The sequence below is a fragment of the Colobus angolensis genome, unplaced genomic scaffold, assembly GCF_000951035.1.
Source record: "Colobus angolensis palliatus isolate OR3802 unplaced genomic scaffold, Cang.pa_1.0 Scaffold18, whole genome shotgun sequence".
Classification (NCBI taxonomy): Eukaryota; Metazoa; Chordata; class Mammalia; order Primates; family Cercopithecidae; genus Colobus; species Colobus angolensis.
Window position 1 is genome coordinate 7,549,385 of NW_012114932.1, and position 17,924 is coordinate 7,567,308.

A 17,924-nucleotide genomic window follows, 5' to 3' on the forward strand; every position below is an offset into this window, starting at 1 on the left:
GTATAAAAGGGAGAGGGAGAGGAAGGAGCTAGGCTTTGGGATGAGCAGACGAGGGCTTAGGGCCTGGGCCCTGTTACACATGGATGCTATCCTCTTGAGCAGGTTTTCTAACCTGACAAAAAACCAGACTGCCTGGCGCAACTCTAACCCTAAGATAAAAAAAGCAAAAGACTCCTTGACACTCACATAGGACCCAGCCCCCACTTCCATGGTAGAAGTCTTTCAGGGATTTGAGTCAAAGCCCTGCCTGGTACACAAGAGGGTGCATCTGCCTCCAGCGTCTTTTGTGCTCACCGAGGGCAGCCTCCATAGGCCAGTAGGAGGCTTGGCCAGAGACAGGGATAGGCACGCTGACGTCATTTCCTTCAGAAACACATCTGACTGTGGGTACCATTTACCCATTTTCTAGCCCAAGAAGCTCAGGCTCCAAAAGCTTAAGCAATTTGCCACAGTTCCGACGCAGGTCCTCTGACTTCGTAGCACACGTTACCCACATGTGCTGGAATTGTGTGGTGGAGGTGGGAGAAAGCTGAAAACACCAAGTGTTTCAGTTGGGCGGAGGGTACCTGAAAGGGAAGTACTGGGGACCAGGTTGGGAAAGGTCATGTCCTCTTTGACAGAACATCTCTCTGCATCTGAACCTGACCTGTTTGTGACCTCGGACCAAGAAGCTGGCTTAGCAAATGGGTGGATACTTCAAGTCCTAATGATACTGTTGTGCTGTCAATTATCACACAAATCCAAGAGCTAACACCCCTTTGGTCTGAAGACACTGCAGAATAATTGCAGAATAATTACAAGCTGGATAAAGCCCTCAGGTCAGAGGAAAGGAAATTTAAAACGAAGGAAACTAATTACTTTTCAGGACAGCGATTCTCTGGCCTCAGACTTCAGCGGGATGCCCTCTGTACATTTCTTTCTCTTGGTATTTTTACTTACTCATAAAAATGGGCAGAAACCCAAAATAAAAGCAAATACTGGTGATGTGGCAAGAGAACGTGAGGCACCCTGAGCTTTGTCCTCTTTCCTTCCATTAATTTCTTTTATGCAAATTGCTTCCTCCCTGTGCCTCGGGCATAATAAATATTCACAGAAGGAAGGAAAGAAAGGAATTGCACAAGTGGGAGATGAACTAAAATGTAAAGATTTCCAAGCCTTGCCCTCATTAGCATCATGTATTTTACTACTAAAGCTTAATGAGAAATTGATCCACTAATTAATCCATGAAAGATTTTCAGAAAAAGCGCAACTCCTCATTTATTTGGTGAAAACTACAAAAACCATTTATTCTCCTGGGTCCAAAGTTTTCCCATGATAAAATCGAGTCAGTTCAACCAATGGATCCCTAAGAATGACATGGTCACCTATGTGCAAAGTGCCCCTGAGGGTGTTTAATTAAAAAGAAAAAAGAAATCTCTGGCTCCAGATGAGAACTGCTTGCCATCTAGGAGAATCAGGTATTGAAGGAGCACGTCTACCCTTCTCCACGCTATGCCATGAAACAACTCTTGGAACCTCCATGGGTGGCGCTCATGCTCCAGCCACTCACAAATAGTCGTTTGTGTCATTCAGCACCTGGTAGGTCCGAGGCACTGTGCCAACCCCTTACCTACGCATCTCATTCAATCCCAACAATTACTTTGAGAATCGGGTATTGTTACTGCATTTAGCAGGGGAGAAAACAGAGAGGAAGCCCCAGGTTACCTGGCCCGTCCTTATGGAGCTATTACTCACACTGTATTAATAATGTGTTTTTGGTGCCTGGATAGCTGGAGCTTTGCTGACCCTGGAGGAACTGCCTTTCTCAGGGTCAGCTAATTTCTGGAGAGAGTAAATGACTTGCTTGGGAGCGCCTTTCAAATGCAAGCCACCCAATCCAGAGCCCATACCCCGCCACCTCCTCTATTAGCTCTCACACTCAGGACCATGTGCTCCTACTCTAACCACCCTAGGGACAGAGAGCAGACAGCAAGAGGCAGCCCCTATGTCCCAGACTCCCGTGAAATTATTCAAACTAGCAAATCATAAACCTGCTTACCCTGCCTCGTGCCATTCCTTCCTGCAGAAACCATGCTAAAAGCTCTTGTCCACGTTTCCCCTTCACTCCCTCTGCTGCCTGACTGGCCCTGGTACTTCCCCACTTGGCACCTGTGGCATGATGTGGGCCCCTCTCTTGGAATATGTGAGTATCACAGAGTATCTTTTCAGTGGCAATTGTCTTATCTGTTGGCCTCGCCAAACCAGAAAAAACAATAAGATCCACATTTTAATACACATGCCCAGTGTCGCTCCTGCACTAATCTGAGCCAAAAAAGCAGAACCACAAATGGAAACATCACATCCTGTTTATCACCAGTATTGGTGTTCTCAAAGACAAATTAAGGCCTTTAGGGGTATATTCCAAGAGCATGAGGAAGAAGAGGGACTGCTAGTCTTAGCCACTAATTTTATCCAAGATGCAGATAGCAGCCATTCATTTCCTGCTTGGTTTTTTGTTTGTTTGTTTTTGAGACAGAGTCTGGCTCTCACCCAGGCTGGAGTGCAGTGGCACCATCATGGCTCACGTCAGCCTTGACTTCTCAGGCTCACACGATCCTCCCACCTCAGCCTCCTGAGTAGCTGGAGATACTGGTATATGTAACCATCCCCAGCTAATTTCTTTTTCATTGTAGCGATAGGATCTTGCCATGTTGCCCAGGCTAGTCTCAAATTTATGGATTCAAGCCATCCTCCTACCTCAGCCTCCAAAAGTGCTGAGATTACAGGCATAAGGCACCACTCTTGGCCTCCTGCTTAGTTTTGATAACATGATGATGATGAAGAAGGAGAAGTCAGTCTATCTGGGGGATGGTGATGTGCACATTCGTCAAAAGGGGTTTAGAAAAAGTTGGGAACACCAGATGAAAATGGTCATCCTTCCCTTCTGGTAGGCTAGCATTCTTACTTCCTCCAGAAAGCATTTGTCCACCATAGATGAAAGCTTTTTTTTTTTTTAATGGGGTCTCACTGTTTCCCAGGCTGGAGTGCAGTGGCACGATCTTGGCTCACTGCAACGTCTGCCTCCCAGGTTCAAGTGATTCTCTGATCTCAGCCTCCAAAGTAGCTGAGATTACAGGCATATACTACCATGCCTGGCTAGTTTTTATATATTTTTAGTGAAGACATGTTGGCCAGGCTGGTCTTGAACTCCTGGCCTCAAGTGATCCGCCCACCTCAGCCTCCTGAAGTGCTGGGATTACAGGCGTGAGCCACTGCGCCTGGCCAAAAGCTTTTAAATTAGGGGTTAAGTTAGCTACCTGGAGACAGCTGGCCACATTAGCATACTTATGGCAGATAATTAAGCCAAAGACCTTGGTTGAAAACAGTCATCACCAAAATAACTTTATTCAGCCTATTTTCCCCCACACTGTTCTAGCCTGTCACGCACAGGGTTGTGCATTTCCTGGAGCCATTCTTCCTGCAACACCACATTTACGAAAAGCAGCTAACACATGAGTGAGCTTAAGGGCTTCAGCTGTGATCCTACTAATCCTCTCTTGCTTTTCAAGACTTCTTTCTATGCTCAGACACAAAAACACACCGTAACTCTTTAAAATCCAATCACGAAAATAGCACCCAGAGCCCACATCTTCTTTCAAAGGCAAGCTTTTCAAAGGAGTTTTAGTCACCCAAGATATAGCTAGCTTCTAATGACCTGAATCACACAGTTAATAGGACTTAGCTGTCCACGTTGACCCCAGGTAGCCACTGTCAGCACTAGCTTCCATTATTTGTACCTAAGTAATTGATGGAGGATCTCTTAGGGACTGCAGCATGGCGGGTTCTACAGTAGGAACACCTAAGCCCTACCTTTTGCGATGTAGGGCTTCCCAAAAAGGATAGAGTATAGCAAGTCCAAAAAATAGGTTAGCGTTATTCTTTTTAACATCAAACTACTCCTTACCTGTAAATGAGGGTGGCGGTAATTCTGCCAATATTGGAGTATCTTGGGGATCACCTGAGCTCCCTTCTATAGACACAGGCTTTGTTCTGTGTGAACCCCAGACTCACGCACACTGAAGTGCCTACTTTGTATCTCCACTTGGATGCCAACTAAGTACCTGGAGCAGAGTATGCCCAAATCCAAACTGTTAATTCACCTAAAGTTGTTCATCTCCAGAATGCCCCCGTTTCACTAAAGAGCCTCACTGTCTACCTCGTTGCTCAAGACAGAACCCTCTGGGTCATCTTTGATTCCTCCAGGCAGTCCTTTTGGCTCTGCCTCCTACGTACATCTCACATCTGTACCCGTGTTTGTGTCTTCACTATCACTCACCAGATCAGGTCATCAGTTTTTCTCCTGAGCCACTGTGATAGCCGCCTCACTGGGCTCCCTACATCAACTCTAGCTCTCCTGTAAATCATTCTTCCCATTGCAGCCAAAGGGATTTTTTTTAACACATCAGACAGATCACGTCTCTCAAGAAAATTCTTTATTGAGAAATAAATGTTTGAGAAACTTCTTACAATGAATGTGTTAGTCATCTATTTCAATCGGGTCTGAAGGGAAAAAACCAAGGACTTGATACTTTCTTGGGAAAAAAATAAAAAGAAGAATTCAAATCCCGTAGGAGGTACAGAGAGTGGGCTGAGTACAATTTTTTGTATGCCAATCAATTAGTATGTTGCCTTTGGATTGATGGTTTTTATCCTGCAGGTGATAATATGACACTTTTAAAGTCTGGGCAGTTTTTTTTTTAAGTTCTTATAAATCAGCCAAGACATTTTTATAATGCACAAGTACAGAAGAACTCTCAACCTGACACAACAGGCCTTCACCCCAACAAGATTAGGATTTATATTCTAAGAATCTCCAAGTCAAATGTCCTATAAATACTCCCAGCCTTTCTCCTTAGCAATTAGCTATAAAAGGCTGTTTGCTCAGAGCCTATCTCCCAATGACAATGAAGTCAACAGTCTCTCATATGCCCAAGGTTCTTTGTTAACAAGTGCTTATTAGAGGTCTGTAGTCTCTGACTTCAGCATCATTCATTTTATTTCATTTTATTTTATTATTTTAAGTTCCAGGATACATGTGCAAGATGTGCAGGTTTGTTACATAGGTAAACGTGTGCCATGGTGGTTTGCTGAAGCTATCAACCCATCATCTAGTTATTAAGCCCAGCATGCATTAGCTATTTATCCTGATGCTCTCCCTTTCCTTGACCCCCCACCTGCAACAAGCCCCCGTGTTCATTATTCCCCTCCCTGTGTCCTTGTGTTCTCATTATTCAGCTCCCACTTATAAGTGAGAACATTTGGTGTTTGGTTTTTTTGTTCCTGTGTTAGTTTACTGAGAATAATGGCTTCCAACTCCATCCATGTCCTTGTAAAGGACATGATCTCATTCCTTTTTATGGCTGCATAGTAGTCCTTGGTGTATATGTATCACATTTTCTTTATCCAGTCTATCATTGATGTGCATTTGGGTTGATTCCAGGTCTTTGCTATTGTGAATAGTGCTGCAGTGAACATATGCATGCATGTATCCTTATAATAGAATGATTTATAGTCCTTTGGGTATATATCCAGTAATGGGATTGCTGGGTCAAATGGTATTTCTGGTTAGGTTTTTAAGGAATCGCCACACTGTTTTCCACAATGGTTGAACTAATTTACATTCCCACCAACAGTGTAAAAGTGTTCCTATTTCTCGGCAGTTTTGCCAGCATCTGTGGTTTCTTGACTTCTTAATAATCACCATCAGACTGGTGTGAGATGGCATCTCACTGTGGTTTTGATTTGCATATCTCTAATGATCAGTGATGATGAGCTTTTTTTCCACGTTTGTTGGCTGCATAAATGTCTTCTTTTGAGAACAGTCTGTTCATAATTTTTCCCACTTTTTAATGGCGTTGTTAGTTTTTTTCTTGCATATTTGTTTAAGTTCCTTATAGACTCTGGATATTAGACTTTGTCAGATGGATAGATTACAAAATTTTTCTCCCATTCTGTAGGTTGTCTGTTCACTCTGATGATAGTTTCTTTTGCTGTGCTGAAGCTCTTTAGTTTAATTAGCTCCCATTTGTCAATTTTTGTTTTTGTTGCAATTTTTTTGATGTCTTCATCATGAAATCTTTGCCTGTGCCTATGTCCTGAATGGTATTGCCTAGATTTTTTCTAGGATTTTTATAATTTTGGGTTTTGCATTTAAGTCTTTAATCCATCTTGAGTTAATTTTTGTAGAAAGTGTAAGGAAGGAGTCCAGTTTAAATTTTCTGCACATGGCTAGCCAGTTCTCCCAGCATCATTTATTAAATAGGGGATCCTTTCCGCATTGCTTGTTTTGTCATATTTGTCAAAGATGAGATGGTTGTAGATGTGCAGTCCTATTTCTGGGTTTTCTATTCTGTTCCATTGGTCTATGTGTCTGTTTTTGCACCGGTACCATGCTGTTTTGGTTACTGGAGCCTTGTATAGTTTGGAGTCAGGCAGTGTCATGTCTCCAGCTTTGTTCTTTTTGCTTAGGATTGTCTTGGCTATACGGGCTCTTTTTTTGGTTCCATGTGAATTTTAAAGTAGTTTTTTCTAATTCTGTGAAGAAAGTCAATGGTAACTTAATGGGAATAGCATTGCATCTATAAGTTACTTTGGGCAGTATGGCCCTTTTCATGATATTGATTCTTCCTATCCATGAGCATGGAATGTTTTTCCATTTGTTTGTGTCCCCTCTGATTTCCTTGAGCAGTGGTTTGTAGTTCTTCTTGAAGAGGTCCTTCACTTCCCTTGTTAGCTGTATTCCTAAGTATTTTATTCTCTTTGTAGCAATTGTGAATAAGAGTTCATTCATGATTTGGCTCTCTGCTTGTCTGTTGTTGGTGTATAGGAATGCTTGTGATTTTTGCACATTGATTTTGCATCCTGAGACTTTGCTGAAGTTGCTTATCAGCTTAAGAAGCTTTTGGGCTGAGACAATGGGGTTTTTGAGATATAGGATCTTGTTATCTGCAAATAGAGACAGTTTAACTTTCTCTCTTCCTATTTGAATAAGCTTTATTTCTTTATCTTGCCTGATTGCCCTGGCCAGAACTTCAAATACTAGGTTGAATAGGAGTCATGAGAGAGGGCATCCTTGTCTTGTGGCAGTTTTGAAGGGGAATGTCTCCAGCTTTTGCCTATTCAGTATGATATTGACTGTGGGCTTGTCATAAATGGCTTACTATTTTGAGGTATGTTTCATCAATATGTAGTTTATTGAGAGTTTTTAACATGAAGGGATGTTGAATTTTATTCAAGGCCTTTTCTGCATCTATTGAGATAATCATATGGTTTTTGTCTTTAGTTCTGTTTATGTGATGAATTACACTTATTGATTTGCATATGTTGAACCAGCCTTGCATCCTGGGGTTGAAGCTGACTTGCACACGGTAGATAAGCTTTTTGATGTGCTGCTGAATTTGGTTTGGCAGTATTTTATTGAGGATTTTTGCTTCGATGTTCATCAGGGATATTGGCCTGAAGTTTTCTTTTGTTTTGTTGTATCTCTGCCAGGTTTTGGTATCAGGATGATGTTATGCTCATAAAATGAGTTAGGGAGGAATCCCTCCCTTTCAATTGTTTGGGATAGTTTCAGAAGAAATGCTACCAGCTCCTCTTTGTACCTCTGGTAGAATTTAGCTGTGAATCCATCTGGTCCTGAGCTTTTTTTGGTTGGTAGGCTATTTATCACTGCCTCAATTTCAAAAATTGTTATTGGTCTATTCAAGGATTCAACTTCTTCCCATTTCAGTCTTGGGAGGATGTATGTGTCCAGGAATTTATCCATTTCTTCTAGATTTTCTAGTTTATTTGCATAGAGGTGTTTATAGTATTTTCTGATGGTTTGTATTTCTGTGGGGTCAGTGGTGATATCCCCTTTATCATTTTTTATTGTGTCTATTTGATTCTTCTCTCTTTTCTTATTAGTCTACCTAGTGGTCTATTTTATTATTTTTTTCAAAAAACTAGCTCCTTTTTTAAGGGTTTTCATGCCTTAAAAATTTGTTGATTTTTTAAGGGTTTTCATGCCTCTGCCTCCTTCATTTCCACTCTGATTGTGGTTACTTCTTGTCTTCTTCTAGCTTTGGGGTTTGTTTGCTCTTGGCGCTCTAGTTCTTTTAGTTGTGATGTTAGAATGTCAATTTGAGATCTTTCTAGCTTTCTGATGTGGGCATTTAATTTCTCTCTTAACCCTGCTTTAGCTGCATCCCAGAGATTCTGGTACATTGTCTCTTTGTTCTCATTGGTTTCAAATAACTTCTTGATTTCTGCCTTAATTTCATTATTTACCCATGAGGCATTCAGGACCAGGTTGTTCAACTTCTATGTAGTTGTCTGGTTTTGAGTGAGTTTCTTAATCTTGAGTTCTAATTTGATTGTGCTGTGGCCTAAGAGACTGTTTGTTATGATTTCACTTATTTTGCATTTGCTGAGGAATATTTTATTTCCAATTATTGATCGATTTTAAAGTAAGTGCCATGGGGCACCAAGAATAATATATATTCTGTTGTTTGGGGGTGGAGAGTTCTGTATATATCTATCAGTTCCACTTGATCCAGAGCTGAGTTCAAATCCTGAATATCTTTGTTAATTTCCTGTCTCGATCTGTCTAATATTGACAGTGGGGTGTTAAAGTCTCCCACTATTATTGTGGGGGTGTCTAAGTCTCTTTGTAGGTCTCCAAGAACTTGTTTTATGAATCTGAGTGCTCCTGTATTGGCTACATATATATTTAGGATAGTTAGCTCTTCTTGTTGAATTGAACCCTTTACCATTACATAATGCCCTTCTTTGTCTTTTTTAACCTTTGTTGGTTTAAAGTTTTTTTTTTTTTTTCCAGAAACTAGTACTGCAACTCCTACTTTTTTCTGCTTTCCATTTGCTTGGTAAATTTTCCTCCATCCTTTTATTTTGAGCCTATGTGTCTTTGCATGTGACACAGGTCTCTTGAATGCAGCACACCAATGGATCTTGACTCTAGCTTGCCATTCTGTCTTTTAGTTGAGGCATTTAGCCTGTTTACATTTAAGGCTAATATTGTTATGTGTGAGTTTGATTCTGTCATCATGATGATAGCTGGTTATTTTGCAGACTTGTTGATGTAGTTGCTTCAGAGTGTCATTGGACTTTGTACTTCAGCGTGTTTTTGTAGTGGCTGGTAACAGAGTTTCCTTTCCATATTTAGTGCTTCCTTCAAGAGCTCTTGCAAGGCAGGCCTGCTGGTGATGAATTACCTCAGCATTTTCAGCATAATTTTTAAAAACTCAATTTTATTAGCCCTCTCAAAATTATAGGCCTTGTAGGTTTCCAATTCTACATTAAAGAATGTGGGCATTGCATTTCCTATTTCAATATGTTTCTCTCCTACTTAAAAACTACTGTGTATAGCCAGATGTCATGGCATGCATCTGTGGTCCCAGCTACTCGGAAGGCTGAGGCAGGAGGATTGCTTGAGCCAGGATGACCAAGGCTGCAGTGAGCCATGATCACATTACTGCACTCAATCCTGGGTGACAGGAAGTCAAGGCCTGAAGTCAAGGCCCTGCACGGGGTGACCTTCACCACCTTGACAGATTTCTCTCCCACACCCCACCCTGCCCCCAGCCTCCTGAACTCCTTCCTCCTTCTCACCCACTCTAAATGCTTTTGCAAGATCATGTCACTTCTTCTTCCCTCTGCCTGAATACTCTTCCTTGGCTCTTTTCATGGCTGACTTCAGGTCTCAAATTAAATGTTGGCTTTGGACAATCCATATGAGCTAAGAATGTGTTCAGCTGCAAGTGACAGAAAACCAGTCTAGCCATAGCATTTAAAATATAGAGCTTTCTTTTTCTTACTGAGCTATTGTGAGAGGTAGTTATTGGCTCTGGTTCAGCTGGTTAATGACATCAGGGACTCAGCCCTTCAGAGCTTTCCGCTGTTCCACTTTTATCTTCATGCTTGCTCTTTCATGATCTCAAAAAGGCTGTTGCCAGGCCAGATGGCTCATTCGTTTTGTTCGAGACAGAGAGAATGGAGGAAAAGGTAAGAGGCTTTCTCCTCACCAAGCAAGAACAGAAGTCTCACTTACCCCCACCCAGAGGTGACCCCTTGAATCTCACTGGGTTTCCTGTCTCCTTTCAAGCCACTCACTCAGCAAAGGGAATAGGATTATTGCACTGATTTAGACCAATTGTGATTTACCCCTAGAATTGGGGTAGGAGTCACCTTCTCATGATCCAGGAATCCCCAGATGCCACCTGAACACACTAGGTCCTCCTAGAATGGAAGGGGAGCTGGATCCAGTGGCTCACGCCTGTAATCCCAGCACTTTGGGAGACTGAGGCAGGTGAATCACTTGAGCTAAGGAGTTCGAGAACAGCCTAGGAAACATGGCAAAAGCATGTCTCTGCTAAAAATACAAAAAAAAAAAAAAAAGCAAAAAAAACCTGGGTGTGGTGGCGTGAGTCTGTGGTCCCAGCTACTTGGGAGGCTGAGGTAGGAGGACTCCTTGAGCCTGGGAGGCAGAGGTTGCAGTGAGCCGAAATCGCACCACTGCACTCCAGTGTGGGTGACAGAGTGAGACTCTGTCTCAAAAAAAAAAAAAAGGAAGGGGACAGGAGTGGAGGTGACTGGACCATGTCTGCCATACCCCTGTCTCTTTACCTTGTATCATATCACCTTACTCTATTCATGTCCTATATTGCAGCAGCCATAATCTATAAGGCCTTGTATATTTCTTTGTTTACTTGTCAATTGCTGATTTCCAGCACTGGAAAAGAAGCCCCTCAGTGAAGGCAGGGACCTTATTGGTCTTGTTCACAGATGTGGCCCCACTGCCTGGCAACCAATAAATGTTTCTTTGGATCTATAGATAAAAATTCCTACTGTTATTTTTTGACCACTCCTTATACATTTAGCTGCTTTGCATATGTTAGTGCATTTAATACTCCCGACTTTCCATGCAGTCCATATAAGTCTCCCCACCTAACAAATGGGAAAAAGCAAGGCTTCAGGAAGATCTAACACCTATGAAGTCTTCCCAGTGAGTGGCAGGCCTTGGGTTTGAGGTCCAGTATCCAAGCTCCATGCCTAAGTGATGCCATGTCATAGAAGTAGCAGGTACCTGTAGCCTGCCTGTTTCACATCCTCTTGGCCCATCTCTGTTCTCAGTACAGCTATAGGAGTCCACATCCTAACCCCAGAATCTATGACTATGTTATCTTTTATGGTGAAGGGGGCTTTGCAGATATGATTAGATTATAAACCTTGAGTTGGGGAGAGGAGCCTGGATTATCCAGGTGGGCCCAATCTAATTACATAGGTTCTTCAAAGCAGAGAATTTTTCCCAGCTGTGGTCAGAAAGACTGTGATGACAGAAAAAGGCTCAGAGAGATGTGATGCTGTTGGTTTTGAAGATGGAGGAATGGGCTTCAAGCTAAGGAATGCAGGGAACCTCTAGAAACTGGAAAAGAGAAAGGATTCTCTCCTAGAGACTCCAAATGGAACACAGCCTTGCTGAAATGTTTAGCTCAGTGAGACCCACGTTGGACTTCTGACCTACAGAACTGTAAGCTACTAATTTTTTTGTTGTGTTAAGCCACTACATTTGTGACAATTTGTTACAGCAGCAATTGATAACTAATACACCCCATATTATGAAGTGCCTTAATAATATGCACTTATATTGGTTTTTCCTCCTTCCCCGTCTCTCCCTACTTCCTAACTCCTCCTTCCCAGGATTATAATTACCTGTACCCAAGTCGTTGTCTCAGGTGCTGTTTCATAGGGCACATATGCTAAGATCATGGATATATTTTGTACCAGCCTTAGTAGTTCTCATATGCCCCATCCCCACACCCAGTTTGCAGTAATTCTGGAATAAATTCAAGGAGCAGCTAAGTTTTTAGCTTCTAAACTAATTTACAAGTTGCAACAAACCTATACCATTCTCAAATGAATAATTAACATGCTCTTGGCTTCTGATTTAAAAACTATGTGATCATTTTAAATGACATATTTTATTGATTGATTATTATTTCTAAATCTTATCACCTTGATTTATGCTATTTGGAAGAAACTCAGTGTCTTAAAGAGACATTATTAAAATGGAATGGAGCCCAACTATTTTAATTGAGCTAAGACCTTTTGAAAATGTACTAGTCTATACTGCCTGCTGATGAATTTGATACTGCTAAGGAAATAATAGTGATTGTTAGCATCAAAAGTGTTCAGCAAGCCAGGTGCGGGTGGCTCATGCCTGTAATCCCAACACTTTGGGAGGCTGAGGCGGGTGGATCATTTGAGGCCAGGAGTTTGAGACCAGCCTAGCCAACATGGTGAAACCCGTCTCTACTAAAAATACAAAAATTAGCCAGGCATGGTGGTGGGCACCTGTAATCCCAGCTATTGAGGAGGCTGAAGCAGGAGAATCGATTGAACCCAGGAGGTGGAGTCTGCAGTGAGCCAAGATCGTGCCACTGCACTCCAGCCTGGGCAACAGAGCAAGACTCCATCTCAAAAAACTGTTCGGCACAGGAAGCTTTGAGGATTTCACAAAGTATATATCTATGCAATATACAATTGTTCAATTATTCCTCTTCTTCCTATTTTCAACTCTTCGAGAGTACTTTACTGTGTCCTTAAAGGTATCCTAATCCAGATTTGGGCAGCTGTGTAGTAATCCACAAGGCAGCATGAATCCTGAGAGACTGTGGCAGATACGGTAGTGGCGGACACCATGCAAAACCTTTGCACTGCAGAACTGAGCTCCTACCTTTTTCACGCTTCTTTTCCAATAACTACTTGTAATCCTGCTACAGTCTGAACAGGTACAAGTCATGTTCTTTAAAAGGATTAATAATGAAAGGCTGTTTGAAGCCACAGGCGACAGGAAATCTAGTTCTGTCTAGAAATGCTCTTGGGTACATATGTCTGCTTAAGAGAGGGGTGGCTAGAAATAGCAGGCCCGGCAGTAACTCACTGGGCTCCACTCTAATGCCCTGTGACTGCGGAAGTCTGTAAAGGATTCCCTGAGCAGGCAGCAGGCAGCTCTCTGCAGCACTCCCTCTGACAGCTGCTCAACAGTAGGGACAGAAGGTGCTGCGGGGAACCCTGACACTGCCAGGGCTACACTCCCTGCAGCTCCGCTGTGCTTCCACTCAGGACTCAATGCAGCACATCTTTGGAAAGCTTTTTTTCCTCTAAAAACAAAAGGTTGTTCAAAGGAGATTTAAAGTCTGCATCACGTTAGATGGCAAGTCAGTAAACATGAATATCGCCATCCCTGCACCTCCTCCACAGTCACAGCAGGTTATGGGCTACTGGCCCCCATGCCTCCCAGTGTCAGGGTGTCAGCATTCGGGAACTGAAGGATTAAAGCTAGCCACCCATTCAAGAGAAGGAGAGAAGCAGGGAAACACCAAGCACTTAAAATGTTCTGCTCCAAGATGCTGCGTAGGCCAGCCAGGAGAGAGGGCTGTGAACTAAGGGTTGGGGTTTATGTAATTCTGTGTCTGTAAGGGAAGGACAGAGGAAGAGAAGAGAAGGAAGGAGGGAGGAGGAATGAAAGGGAGGAGGCAGAAGTGAATAGAGGGTGGGGAAAAGGAAGGGAGGAAGGCTTTGTTCCAGAATCTGGAATTGGTTCTGAACAAAATGTTGAAATGTGTGAAGTTAGACTCTGAGGCATCTCCATCTCTCTGTATTGTATTAGGAAGCCTTTCTCCCCCAGGGGCACAGACCCTCCCAGGGGTGATAACCATGGCAACCTCATTTGAGTGGGATGGGTCCCACTTCTAACCTTGCTCCTTGTCAGAGTCGGCCCGTCCAGCATGCCACTCTCTGCGTCCTGATGGCTGCCTGCTACAGAGCGGCAGTGACGGACAAGTGAAGACGTCATAGCAGCCAGCTAGCATGTTCCATCGCTGAGAGAAAACAGCTTCTCTCTTCGGGCAAAGCTACACAAAATGTGCCTTCCTGTAATAATCACGCCCCCTCGACGGCACAGCCAAGGGCCTGCGTCAGCACCACCCGACGTCCGGCGTCTGTCTGGCTTTCCCCTCTCCCGCTCCTCTCGGCGGTGACTTGCTCTCTCATTTCACACAGGCTCTGCTTAAAGGTCACCTCCTTAGAAACCGCCTCCTTGGCTACACCACCTAAAACCACACCCCATTCGTCTGTATCCCTTTACCTTGCTTTCTTTCCCTTTCTTACACTGACACACTACCTGATTTTCTGTCAAATCCTCCTGCGCTATAAAGGTCTGTTTGGCTCTCCTCTAAGTATACAAAGAATGTAAATCCCACATGACAACCCACATGCTTTCTTTGTGCAAGGGAGCAAATGCCTTTTCCATCCTCTCTTGGAAGAAGGATCACACACAGATTATGCAGCCAGGGTGATTCTCCGTGGTGGTGTCCCTCTCTTCATAAAGTAGAAATCCTCCTGGCAGCCTAAATCCCCAACCCACGGACAGCTTGAAATGACATACAAATGATTTCTTAAGCAACTTTTACCGTAACACAGAACTCTAAGAAACCCAAATCTCAGATTTCAAAGGGATAATCATAGACCCAGAACATAGTATTAAAAATTACTTTTAAAATGAGCACATGTAGATTTAAAACAGCAGGTTTTCTCCACGGGGAACTAAGACACTGACCAAGAATATAAGAGCAAGGAACATAGTCATTCTGGAGCTTGAGCCATTCTCAGGGCAGTTGGGCCTGGGTGGATCTGTCCAGCATTGGGCCTGGGAGCAGAAAGAAGGGAAATTGAGAAGCAAAGCAGGTGTGTCCTTCAGAAGCTTCCACCTCCCTCCTGCATCTAGGGGGACCCCTCTCACTGACCCCAGCTGCCCAACACCAACAATGTCCCTTTCTCACCATTATTCATCAGAACCTGCTCCTCAGGAAAGAAAAATTCATTCAAAAATTCAAAATGTTAGAAAATAATGAATCCAACTTATCAGTCAGTCTCCCAGGAGTTGTGTTGTTTTAAACAGGAGATGTGCAATTCATCCTTAGAAAAGAACCTCAAGGCCCAGCGCAGTAGCTCACACCTGTAATCCCAGCACTTTGGGATGCCATGGTGGGTGAACCACCTGAGGCCAGGAGTTTCAGGCCAGGCTGGCCAACGTGGTGAAACCCCATCTCTACTAAAAATACAAAACTTAGCTGGGCATGGTGGCCCACGCCTGTAATCCCAGCTACTCAGGAGGCTGACGCAGGAGAATCACTTGAACCTGGGAGGCAGAGGTTGCAGTGAGCCGAGATCATACCACTGCACTCCACTCCAGCCTAGAAAACAGAGCAAGACTCTGTCTCAATAAATAAATAAATACATAAATAAATAAGAATATCACTTTATTTAGGAAGCTCTCCCTAACCCCCAAGACTACAGTAACTGCTACTAGTTGGGGGTCCCATAATAAATACTCTGTACATGTCTCCATCTTGCATTTGCCACATTTTATGACTGCTTGTATGTCTGTAAGTTCCATGGGGGCGAGGGATATACCAAGCTCTTGACATAGAGCAGGTGCTTGATGAACATTGAAGGAAGGAAGGAAGGAATAAATGAATGAATAACTGCATTTGTTTCCCTTACTGCACCAGGGCACTTCAAGGACAGAAATGATACCTCATTTACCTTTCCATCTGAAAGGCAGTATACTATAGTCAAGGTAGGACTCTGCAGCCAAGATGCCTGGATAAAAATCCGGATTTTGTCACTTAGTAGTGCTAACTGTGCCTCTGTTTCCTCCTGTAAACAGGAAACAATTAACAGTACCTACCTCATAGAATGTAATGATTATTAAAAGTATTAATATATTGAAAGTACTTAGACTGGTACCTACCACATAGTATCAAGTGTTAGCTATTATTGTTGTTATTAGTTGAATTATCAGTACATACCTAGCAGAGATTCAGTAAATGGACACATTGTTTACCAGTCACAGAAGGGCAAAGTATAAAGGTACAAATCCTCCCTTTCCTGAAATTCTGCCTATTTCATGGACACTGCTGGCCCTGGGCACAGAGGATGAGAAAGATGAGGAGGAGGTTTGTCCACTAAAGACAAACTCTACCAACCACTAACTTCACTGTCCAGTACAGAATAATACTTTATTATATCATGTTCTGAAGCAGTTCTCATTTTGGTGGAAGTTTGACCACATTTCTTTAGATGACTACCTCAAGTTTCTGATTCCCTTTAACCAAGAAGGCTTAGTTCTTGAGTAGACAAAGTAGACAGTTGAGTGCATTTCTGTTTACAACTCTTTTACTTGTTGTCTCAGTCCATTTGGGTGGCTATAATGAAATGCCATAAATTGCGTGGCTTGTAAACAACAGAAATTTATTTCTCATAGTTCTGGAGGTGAAAAGCCAACGTCAAGGCACATGCAGTGTGTGGTTAGGGCCCGCTTTTTGGTTAGCTGCGTCCTCACATGGTAGAAGGGGCTACACATCTCTCAGGGGCCTCTTTGACAGGGCATGAATCCCATGCATGAGAGCTTCACTCTTCAGAATTAATCACCTCCCAGAGGCCTCACCTCCTAATATCATTACCTTAGGAGTGAAGATTTCAACATAGCAATTTTGGGGACATACAAACATTCAGACATAACATTTGTCTAGTGTAGATCTTAATTTTTCATAAGAAAACACACTTAAAGTAAACATTTGCCTTCCCACAACTGAATTACTACTTGAAAATTAATGCTAGTTAAGTAACTCACCAAACATATGCAAAAGTATCCCGGAGACAGAATGATATGCAGGTGATTTGTCTTCAGTTACGTATTTTTAAAGCAAATAATGAGTTTTAGATTGATTGTGAAAACATATTAAAAAGAGACTAAAATGTTTACAACAAAACATTTCAAAGTAGATAAGAATATCAAGGCAAAGAAAATATAAAACCTTACCCAAAACAAATTTTCCTCTTGTTGTTTGGATGACTCAGACTAGATGTGGGATCGGGATATGCCTCAATTAATTTAAATTTATTCCTGTCTGTTGTAATGAAGTAATTATAGGTACATATGAAGGTTCTATACACACAAACACATGCTGAATTCTGCTTTGTTCTTTGTTTTTCATGCTTTTATTTAGCTTACTCTCTCTGTATATATGTAGAGGGAGGGATCCCTCCTTGTGTAGAGGGAGGGACCTGGTGGGAGGTGATTGGATCACAGGGGCAGTTTCCCCCATGCTGTTCTCATGATAGTGAGTTCTCACGAGATCCGATGGTTTAAAAGTGGCAATTCCCCCTTCACAGTCTTTCTCTCCTGCCACCATGTGAAGAAAGTACTTGCTTATCCTTCCTTTTCCACCATGATTGTAAGTTTCCTGAGGCCTCCTCAGCCACGAGGAACTGTGAGTCAATTAAACCTCTTTCCTTTAATAAATTACCCGGTCTCAAGTAGTTCTTTATAGCAGTGTGAAAATGGACTAATACAGATCCCCCCCCCAACACAACATTCAGCTGAGTACTCATCAATGTATGTATGTGAAGCAACTACCTGAGGCTGGGGAAAAAACTACTCACAATGAGAGGTAACAGTATCCAGTGTTCAAACAGATCCAATAACAATGTTGGTTTCCACCAGCCAGAAAGCAAGCCCCATGATTCACAGGCCATTGGTAGAGTATAAAAGACTTTGGCTAAGGAATAGGGAAGAATTAGTCCTGGACTGAGCAGACCCAGACCCCTGCTCCAGACCCGCCTAACAAATTGGAAAAAGTAAGGTCTGAAAGAATCAATTTGTTTTCAAGTAACTTTTTTTTTTTTTTTAATTATACTTTAAGTTCTAGGGTACATGTGCACAATGTGCAGGTTTGTTACATATGTATACATGTGCCATGTTGGTGTGCTGTACCCATTAACTCGTCATTTACATTAGGTATATCTCCTAATGCTATCCC